At 38.1% G+C, this 10,137-nt stretch overlaps 1 pseudogene; it reads right to left on the reverse strand.

Annotated features, from left to right (window-relative positions):
- Positions 1-4,147: 4,147 nt before the first annotated feature.
- Positions 4,148-4,808, reverse strand: LOC129079124 (RNA-binding protein 7-like; annotated as a pseudogene).
- Between the last annotated feature and the right edge of the window lie 5,329 nt (positions 4,809-10,137).

The raw sequence follows: 10,137 nt of genomic DNA on the forward strand, positions 1-10,137 counted from the left end.
TCTTTCTCTGAAGAGTCTTATGTTACCTTGTATGCCATACCCAGCCTCACTTCCCACCATTTGCTCACAGACACCCTCTGATTAATCCTGGAGATTCATCATTCCTCTGCAAACACGATGCCCAGTCCCACCATCTCCCCTTTGCTTTCGCTCTTCTCTTGAACTACTTGAGTCTATCATGCCTAATCCCTTCCAAATTCTTAGTGGTTTACCATACTCTCCACAGGTATTCTCAGCTGCTCTGATGAACTGTCATTCTTTGCAATTTTCCTTTCTTTACAGACCACAACATACCGCTTAACACTGATTAGTTTGATGTTGTCTTCAAATTATTTTCTGATTTAGGCTTATAACAGTGTAGCAGGTTTCTTAATTCTTAAACTCCAGTGTTCTTTATGGTATGTAAACAGTCAATAAAGTTTACTTAATACACAGAGATAGTCTATTTGACTTTGAGTCTATTTTAATATATATAAAATATATTAATATATAAAATAAAACATATTTTATTATATAAATGAAATGTATGTATATATTACTTTTATGTAATAAAATAAGATGAAATTTAATAAAATAAATCTTATATTTTAATATACCTAATATAATTTATTAATTTTATATAATTTTAATATATTATTTAATATAAACACAAATATACTTATATTTATAAATGTTAGTGGATTCCAGCCTCATTTTCAAACAGTACAACAAAACTCCTGCATATTTCCTAGAATTCTGAACCTAAACTTGAGTTCAGTTATGTGGTTTGCAATCTATGATTCCCTTGACTATTTTTTAATGTTAGTAATTCGAGTATTTGACTGCTTTCAGTATGGCAGTTCTATGTTCTCAATGTTTTATATGCATCATCTCACTTAATTCTCATAGCCATCCAGTAAAGTAAATGGTATTATTAACCCAATTTTGTAGATGAAGAAAGTGAGGCACAGCAGTGTTAAGCAGCTTGCCCAAACTGCTAGTGGTAAAGGCTAGATTTGAAACTTGAACCCTGGTAGTATAACTTCAGAGCCTGCGTTTATAACCACCATGTACTACTACTATATGGCTTAAGTATGCTTTTACTTTGCTGTAGTTCCTTCACTCCCTATAGGGATAAACTCAAGAAAAGGAGGCATACAATAGAGTTGTCCTTCTTTGACTACAAAACTTTGATATTCTTTAAGCTGAAAACATTGAATAACAGAAATTTACTTTTTATTTAGTGTTCACTCTATGCCTGGCGCTACCATAATAATTTACATTCATTTAATTCTCATGATTACCTAAAACTAATCATGTAAATATCATGTACCATAGATATGAATATCACTCCTTTTTTACAGATAAAATAACTGGAACTTAAGTTAATAATTTGTCAAAAGTTTTTAAGTGAAGCTAGAATTCAAGTTCAGTTCCATCTGATATTGGAGGTCAAACTCAACCTGTATGCTATCTTTTCTCATATTATTAACTATTATAGTGTTTATATGATTTAGTTATAGCAAATATTCATTTATAATGAACATAAAATCAGAGGGAAATAAATCTGTTCTACCCAGCAGTTGAATACTATACTTATTGAAAGGGAAATGGTATTAAAGTAGAAGGTAAATGTCAAAAGCATGTGGTATATAAGGAGACAGGAGTCATGTGCAGTAGGGGGTTCAGAAGTGGATCAAAGCATGTATGGGTGGGGAAAAGAAAAATTTTGTCATTCCAAAGACTGTCACCCAAGCTTATCTTTCTACATAGCGGAGTTTCCTAATTGGAGCCTGATTCCAAGCAATTTATATTACAGCCAAACGTCAGTTCAGTTGCATAGTTTGTAGCATGATTGAATCTATCTGATGGCCAAACTCGGACATGAGATAATATGAACCATAATCCTTGGCTAATTTTTAAGACATTAGAAAGGTCAAGAGACTCAGGAAAAAAGAAAGAGCAAAAAAGCCCGCTTAAGTACCAAAATTCTGCGGTGCATTCCTTAGGGACGATGTCCTGCCCACTTCTGGAATTTAGTGGTGTTGGTTGATCTTAATCTCTTCACAAGCCTTCCAGGAGTTCTCTGTGTGCTACTCCCTCAGTTTCCAAACTATTTCTGTTTTAAAAGCCATAATCATATCATATGATACTATTAGCCAAATAGCCTAGAAGGAATATAGTTATGGAAAGCCACCAAATATTTTCTTATAAAACCTCCCAAGCAATGGTTCAAAAATCAATAGCCAACAAGGACAAAGCATTTCCTGTAATCCAAGTACTTTCTGAGAACTTCATTTTAACGATTAACATCCTGTCAAAAAAAACTATTGTCACCATTTTAAAGATGAAAACTCCAAGGCAAAGGGAGGTTAAATAACTTGTCCCAGGTCACAGAGGTAGCAAGTGGCAGAGATAAAATTTGAGCCCAAGTGAGCTGAGGGGAGAGTCTCATTTCTTTCAAAGTTCTTCGCTACCCATTTCCCTAAGGACTGAGTTCCCCTTTTGCAAAATCAGGTCAAAAGATACGCTGTTCTCAAACTTTCAAGATTCCATGGAAAGTAAACTAAGAAAAAAAATCAGTGGTGACACATCTTTCACATCCATGAGCAGACGCTGTGTCTGAAAGAGAGCACCCACAGAGCCAGTCCAGTGGCTTCCTGCCTTCATCCTGGCTCCTCCTGGCCCTTTCTGCCTCCACCTCCCTAACAGAGCTTCTGGGTCCAGCTCCTCCTCAGGCGGTCCCTTTATACCTATGGTCCCAAACATGGATAATACACCCGGCCAAGGAGTAGGGGGTTTGCCTTAGGAATTAGAGGCTTGGTTTGGGAAACCTACATTCACTACTTTGAAAAAAAAAATACTGCTTTATTTATTTATTTATTTATTTATTTATTTAGCCTTCGTGCACTTAGGATATTTTTTAAATGTTTTGAATATAGTAAAAAGTAATAGAATGCAAATACTGTAGTTATTTAAACGAATCCAAGTATTTCGAGAAAGGAATATAAACAAGTTCGACAATGAAAGGGAAACATCTTGATATATAAAAGTTTTGTTAAACAAGATGTAAAAATTTTTAAATCAGGAAGTGTTTAAGGCTAAGCTCTTCCAAATTTTCAAGCAAAAAAACCATGTACAATCTCCATAATAAAATGTGTTCTTGTATACATGCCCTGGGCAATTGAAAGATAGAAAATTGTTAAAGTTTGAGTAACAGAGGCAGCACTGAAAGGCTTTAGAACCTTTTCCCAAACAAGTATACATTCAGTAAACCAGTGTGCCATTTTATCTGACTGTGCATTTGCATTTTTGTTCTTCCTCAAAAGGGGAATTTACACTAACACTGTATTTTTAATAAAAAAAATACATTTAGAGACATTTAACCTCCTGAGTGGCTTCAGTTATTCAGTTAAACATGATTTAATGAGGAAATTCTAAAATTTTAGAGTGAATAGCATGTGTAGATTTACCCTCATATGTCCAATTAGGGTAAAACTCAAACAACATTTCACAAAACTTACACTTTCGTTCTCTATGAAGTTAAACAGTATGATATATCCCCAAACTTGACAAACTCTCTCAAATGTTAGTAAAATGAGTCATTGAAATGACATTTTCTCTTCTACTAACAAAACACTATAGTACTTTAGACTATCAACTTAAATGTTTTCTATTATATACATAAAATGTGATTCACTAATAAGCAGGTTCTTGCAATACAATACTCAGAGATAACAGGTAATTAAAATATTTACTTTAAAATAAAACCATTCTATACAATACATACCTCTCAATTGTCTAAAATGATCAGCAATTGTGGCACTTTCTTTTGCATACAAACCTTTTCTCTTCATGAAACCCTGAGGTGAAAGGTTTTTAACGTAATAATGGGACCACAGTTCTTCTCAGTTCTGTATTAGACTGTAGCTATAGGTTTTAAACATTTTATAAAGAAATGTGGCAACTTGTAAAACTGCTCTGTACAGTTTTAACAAAACATTCCCAGACCAACTTAGTCAAAAGGGCCGAGGATGACCCCAGAAAAACAATGCCCTTTGAACACTCGTTAGTTTCGAGTTGAGTGCCAAGTTCCAGCTCTACTCCTGTCTCTTCTGTTGTCATAGCCACGGCGCCAGCCCTTGGATTCCTGTCTTCATGGAAGAAATTATCTGTTTCCTCTATAAAGACGGTCAGACCCATGGTCAATGCAACGCTGCTCACGGTTGCAACGTCTACCTGCTATACAGGGATGAGAAGTCTGTCTGGCCTGACGCTGTGACGATGATGTATCTTGACGCCCCTGGGAGCTTAAAGGCTAGTTAAAGGATGCCTGCGTGTCTGCACTGATGGGGAAAATCCTAATGGATCATCAAGATGTGGAGAACCAAGTTCCCCACCATAAAACATCTGTCTGAAAACACTGTCCATCACTGCTGGTCCCTGGAAATTTTCTGGAGAAGAGAAAGATCTCTGAATTATCTGCGATGATGGAGTCGTGTCATCCACTGTCCTTTCGTGGCTGCTAGGAGATCTGGAATGGGGCTTGCATTGCCAACATGGTGCTGGGAATAGGACAAAGTTAAATCCTGTGAAGCATGGCTACTTCCTGATCTAAACTGAATTGTGATGGGCCATCCAGAAAGCTCGATTCCATTAAGTAGATTTATTGCATTCACAAAGGCAAACTGCTTTGGTTTACCGTCCTTATCTTTTGGAATTTTCACTTCTATTGGAGGCCCAGCCTGGTGGAAAAGCTCAAAAAGGAGCTTATCTGCCACTTTAGTTTCTAGGCTGCCCACAGAGTACTTGCACTTAGTTTTTAACATGACAAAAATTTCTCCTTAAAAGAAGTATTAATGGAAGGACTCATGAGATCAAGTAATTTCACACACACTCTCACACACACTTATTCCAGAATTAGTTTTAAAAGGCATTTTAATAGGTTTTCTTAACATCATTAACGTCAGGTTAAATCATGTGTTTATCATCAGTATACACAGTTGCCCTCATGCATAATAAGAAAGGAAATATATATACCCCTGAAATTATTTCTAACATCAATATATTTACTGTTGCAATAAATTTTTAATATGTGAACTGTTACCTACATTTCACAAATGAGTGAAGAGAGGATGTTGGAAGTTGAATAACCTGTGCACCGTTTCACATGCAAGAAGTAAGTGGCCGAATTCGCATTTCAAGTCAGACTCTCTAGATCAAAGCCCACAGTCTTCCAAGGGCCTGTAGGCACTGCTCAGTCCCTCCGTTCCCAGCTTGCCCCAACCACATTCTCTGTGTCATCCTACTCTCCACTTAGAGCATCTGAACACACACACACGCTGCTAACTCAGCTGAGCACAAACGACGGAGAATGCAGTGGACAGGGGCCCTGAAGTGATTTTGTATTATTTATATTTTCAAGCATATTCTGCTCCTTCTTTGTTAGTTGCTCTATCCTCACTAATTGGTTGGGAATCAGTGAGAATCAGATCAAGCTGAGGAAGTTCTCACTAACTGTGTGCCAGTCTCATAGAAAAAGGAGGAAAAAAGTTTCTTAGCAATATATAATGTATGATGGTTACCCTTTATGAAGTTCCAGACCTTTTATCTAACTTAGTTTGTAGAACATTTCTCTAAGGTTGGTATATTATTAGTTCCATTTTATAGAAGAGCAAACCAAGGTCTAAGGACACGGAGTGGCTTGCCCAGCGTTACACAGTTGGTAAGCCGCCAATGTTGGATCACACCGGCTCTGCCTGACCTGACAGCCCCATCTGCTCAGTGTTGCCCTGGACACTCGTCTCAGAAAGGAGGCTCTTGTCATTAAGTTTGGGCACAGCGGAATGCTAAAGGGGAAGTGATGTGTGTAGAGTAATTTCTGCACTTTCTTTGTGCTTTTTTCTTAGCTTTATGAAGGTACGGTTGACAATAAACCAAACATATTTAAAATGTAAATTTGACAACTTTTGACATACATATATATATTTGTTAAACCAGCACCATAATCAAGATAATGAATATATCCCTCTCCCCAAAAGTTTCCTCATTGCCTTCCTAATCTACCCCTCTAGGCCTCCCATCCACAGGCAACCACGTGATGTATTAGTTTGCATCTCCTAGAATTTTATATAAATGGAAACATACAGTATGTACCCTTTTTTTGTCTGCCTGTTTTGCATTCAGTGTAATTATCTTGAGATTTATCCAGGTTGTATATATTAATAGTTTGTTCCTTTTTATTGGTAAGCAGTAATCCAGTGAGCATATAGGCGTATCACAATTTGCTTATCCATTTCCTTGCAGATTTATTGGTTGTTTCAGTTTTAGACTATTACCAATAAAGCTGCTATGAAAGTATTTGCGTACAAGTCTTTGGGTGCATGTATGCTTTCATTTCTCTTGGGCAAATAACTAGAAAATAGAATGGTGGGGTCACATGGTAGATGTATTTAACTTAAACTTCCAAACTGTTTTCTAAAGTGGCTGTACTGTTTTATATCCCCATCAGCAGTGAACAGGAGTTCCAGATGCTCTGCATCTTAGCTAACATTTGGGACAGTCGGTGTTTTTAATTTTCATCAAGGGTTCCTTGGGCCCCTACAGCGTGCTCTTCAGTCTGCAAGAGGGCCTGGGGACATTAAAGAATTAGAGGACAAAGGACTACCCCATGGAGCTCGAAGTCTCCCAGGGGTGACAATGAAGTAGTTAGAGCACCTTTAGTACAGCTGTGTATCTATATCTGTGATCTATTATTATATATAAGATAAGAAGGATAAATATCATATATCTAAATATGAAAAAAACAGTTTAAAAGGGAAATAGAAAATAAAGAGCATAGCATTATTAAGTCTAGTTGATCAGGTTTAGGTTCTGGAAACAGATAAATTTTGTACCAACCTTGAGAGAACAATAGGATTTGTGTTGCTAGAAGAAAAAGATGGTGTTTCAGAACCCTCTGTTGACTGGGTTACCTTGGTCGGTTATTGAACCTCTGTTCCTCCTAACAGGGGGGATATAAGATGAATGACCCACATCAAACCGTAAGACAGAGTACTGCGAAACCACGTCCTTCCAAACTTTCATCAGAAAAGTGTGTCAGCCCTGAAGATTACATGGATTTAGGCAAAGAAAGGAAGAATTACCTACATGCTTTGAGAGATAGCACCAATTGACTTGGGCACATCAGCAGAACAAATGCTACCCTTCCGTCACATTAAACTTGCCCTCTGCCGAGTGCCAAACATACCGTCCAATCGCTGCTTGTAAGGGGGTGCGCATTTACCATGACTTCAAAGCTGCCACTGGAAACCCAGCTTGGCACTCGGTCAGCTGTCTGCCACGGATCGACTCAAATGATACGAAGGTTTGGCAAGAGTAGATAAGATCATTATTATATCTCAAAGGAAAGTGATTTCTATTTAATAGAAAGCATTTTCTTTTAGGAAAAACACTTCTCTGAATTAAAAAAAACAACAACAAATGAACTATAGGATAGGTTGGGAAGAACCATGATTCCACTGAGTTTTTCTTCCTTGGAATTTCTCTATAATGAACATGTTCTGGGGGTTGCTCCGTGAAAGCCACAGACCTCTGGTTCTTTGATACTAGAGGTCTCAGTTTTAATTTAAATGTATCTCCAGACACAGCACCCAGGTTCTCCAAGAGACCTCCCAATATCCCAAAGTGTTTAATCATTTCTAGATCCCCACAAAAACCTCCAGACTACCCTTTGTAGACATTGTCAACCTTAATCCCATCCCCCCTACATCATGTCTGCTGTGGTTTCATTCTTCTTCTTCCGCCCTACTTCTCGCTGATGCTCTTGAAACAATACTCCAATCATCTACTTGCTCTCACGCTACTTATCCCCCACCCCTCTCCAGGGACTCCCTACTGTCCCATGAGTCCTCAGGCATCATTGGGCATGTCACATGTATGGTTATCCTTTCTTGCCTTTCCTGGTAGGACCAGACCCAGGCTGTCTCATCTCAAAGCTTGAAGGCCTCACTGGGATGTCCTGCTTAGTGTCTTAAAAGCCCTGGGACTGATTTACAGGTCAAGTTATTGAGCACTCCTAATGTGGGGGACTTTCAGATTGTGTGGTCTCAATTTTAGAGCATGGAACCCTATTTAGGGTTTGTATAGATATACATCAATGTAGTGTATAGGGAAACCATTCATAACAAAGTCTTTGAAGGACTTCAGGAACACCGATTCCATTGGCATCAGCCCAGATGAACCCACCAAAATGAAACTAAATTCGGGTCTAAGAGAAAGAATAATATTACGAAGCCCTAATAACATTTCACGGCATGTTTGTTTCTACAAGGCCCTTTAAATACTCAGTGTCACTACTTGCAATTCTGGAAGCAGATACTGAATACTGATCCAGCTTCTATAGACAGACCTGAAAGTCAGCCGTCTCTGAAAGTAACCTGGTGCTAAGAAGGAACGTGGATTCAGAATTGATGGAGATGGACGTTGTACAGAAAAGGCAATGACTCCAATTCCGAGTTTACCCTGGGTCAGGTTTTGAACAGGCAATTTTCTTCATAGGGATACCAATTGTCTCACAACAAATTTAAGTAAGTGGATTAGCCATTCTGATTAGCTACAGAAATTGTTAAACGAGGTTGAAAATTATGGTGAACAGTAAATATGACTCTACAAGTAACTCCTAGAATACACTTCTTTGAAACTGTTCTTGTTTTGTTGTAAATTAAATGTCCACTTTAAAGCTTTCAGCGGGGTTTATTTCAACTTTTAATTCTTTCCTAGTCTATTAAGGAAAAAAGAAATAAGCTTCATATAGTTTCTACCTCTGTAAAGTGAGAGTTATCTCAGCGTCATGAGATAAAATCTCTTAGAACAGTATCGGGCACAGAGTAAGTACAATGAACGGTTTGCTAGTGATATCATGGAAACCAACAGTTGTAGACAATGTCAGTGTTTGTACAACAAAGGGAAGACGAACAAGTTTTTAAATGCCTGGAAAGGGTATATATCTCTACAATGTATGACACTGTTTCTGTGGTGAGATTAGCCTTCAGTGGCAGATCCGGGAAGACTGCCAGATAAGATTCCTTGTTACGACTCACATGTTCCTTCTGAAAAATCCCTCTATGCACATTCAAAGCAAATTGCAAGAGCTAACCTGGAAAACAAATGAATACAAAGTAAGTTTCAATGTCTGTTTTATATAAAAGAAATAAAAACCAAAAGGCTGGCCGTTTGGAGGTGCTCCAGATGGCACTGGAAAATGCCACATCCATGTTCCTGGGGACGACTCTGGCCTCTTCGTTCTTCAAACCACGAATTAGTGGAATCACTTGACCATACGCCATGCACATTTGGGATCAGGCCTCAAATAGCTTACCTAGTGCACATCCCGCATCTAAAGAAGAGGAGATAGACTCAGCCAGTGGAAGAGTGGAGTTAAACGCTGCTGTCTTCTGGAAGAACTCATTGTTCTTCCTTGCCCACATTCACAATTCTTGCAGTGTAACCAGTCATAAAAACCTTGCTGCTCCTGTAAATTATTCTTCACCTTCCTTGAGCATCACATCCACTGCACTTGCTCGGGTGTGAGAATTAACTGATCGACTGTACACAAGTTCTGAGATGAATGTACAATGAGGCTGAGCTATGTTTACTCTGCAGTGATTTATTTAAAAAAAATTACAAACTGCTCCTTGATCATAAATTACTATTGTAAATGTTACTTGTGACGCGAATGCATTGTAATACTCAGAAAGACAGAGTTTTGGCAAGTGTAGCTTTCTTCTTCTTCTTCTTCTTTTTTTTTTATTAAAAGTGGCCCAGTGTGTTGACAGGAAAGACCTACAGACAGACCTGACTGCAAAATTGGGCTCTGCTATGAAATAAACTTGACTAAGTGACGTAAACCCTCTGAGTCTCAGCTGTCTTACCTTTGGAATTAAAAGAATAAACCTTGCCTAGCTGGGCTGCCATGAGGATTAAAAGATACAAAGCAGCTGACAGAGTCTGTGGTATAAGGGAGTTCAATAATGCAAATCTGTTCTTCGCCAGGTAAAGAGAAGCTGAATACTGCTTCTAAGATGCATTGCACTATTCCACTGGCTAAGGCTCAAGCATCAATAGGAACTTGTAAGAAGCCCATTTGAGAAGGCCGTA

This window comes from Pteronotus mesoamericanus, unplaced genomic scaffold (genome assembly GCF_021234165.1).
Source record: "Pteronotus mesoamericanus isolate MK-2021 breed Mesoamerican mustached bat unplaced genomic scaffold, CSHL_Meso_final contig_78, whole genome shotgun sequence".
Classification (NCBI taxonomy): domain Eukaryota; kingdom Metazoa; phylum Chordata; class Mammalia; order Chiroptera; family Mormoopidae; genus Pteronotus; species Pteronotus mesoamericanus.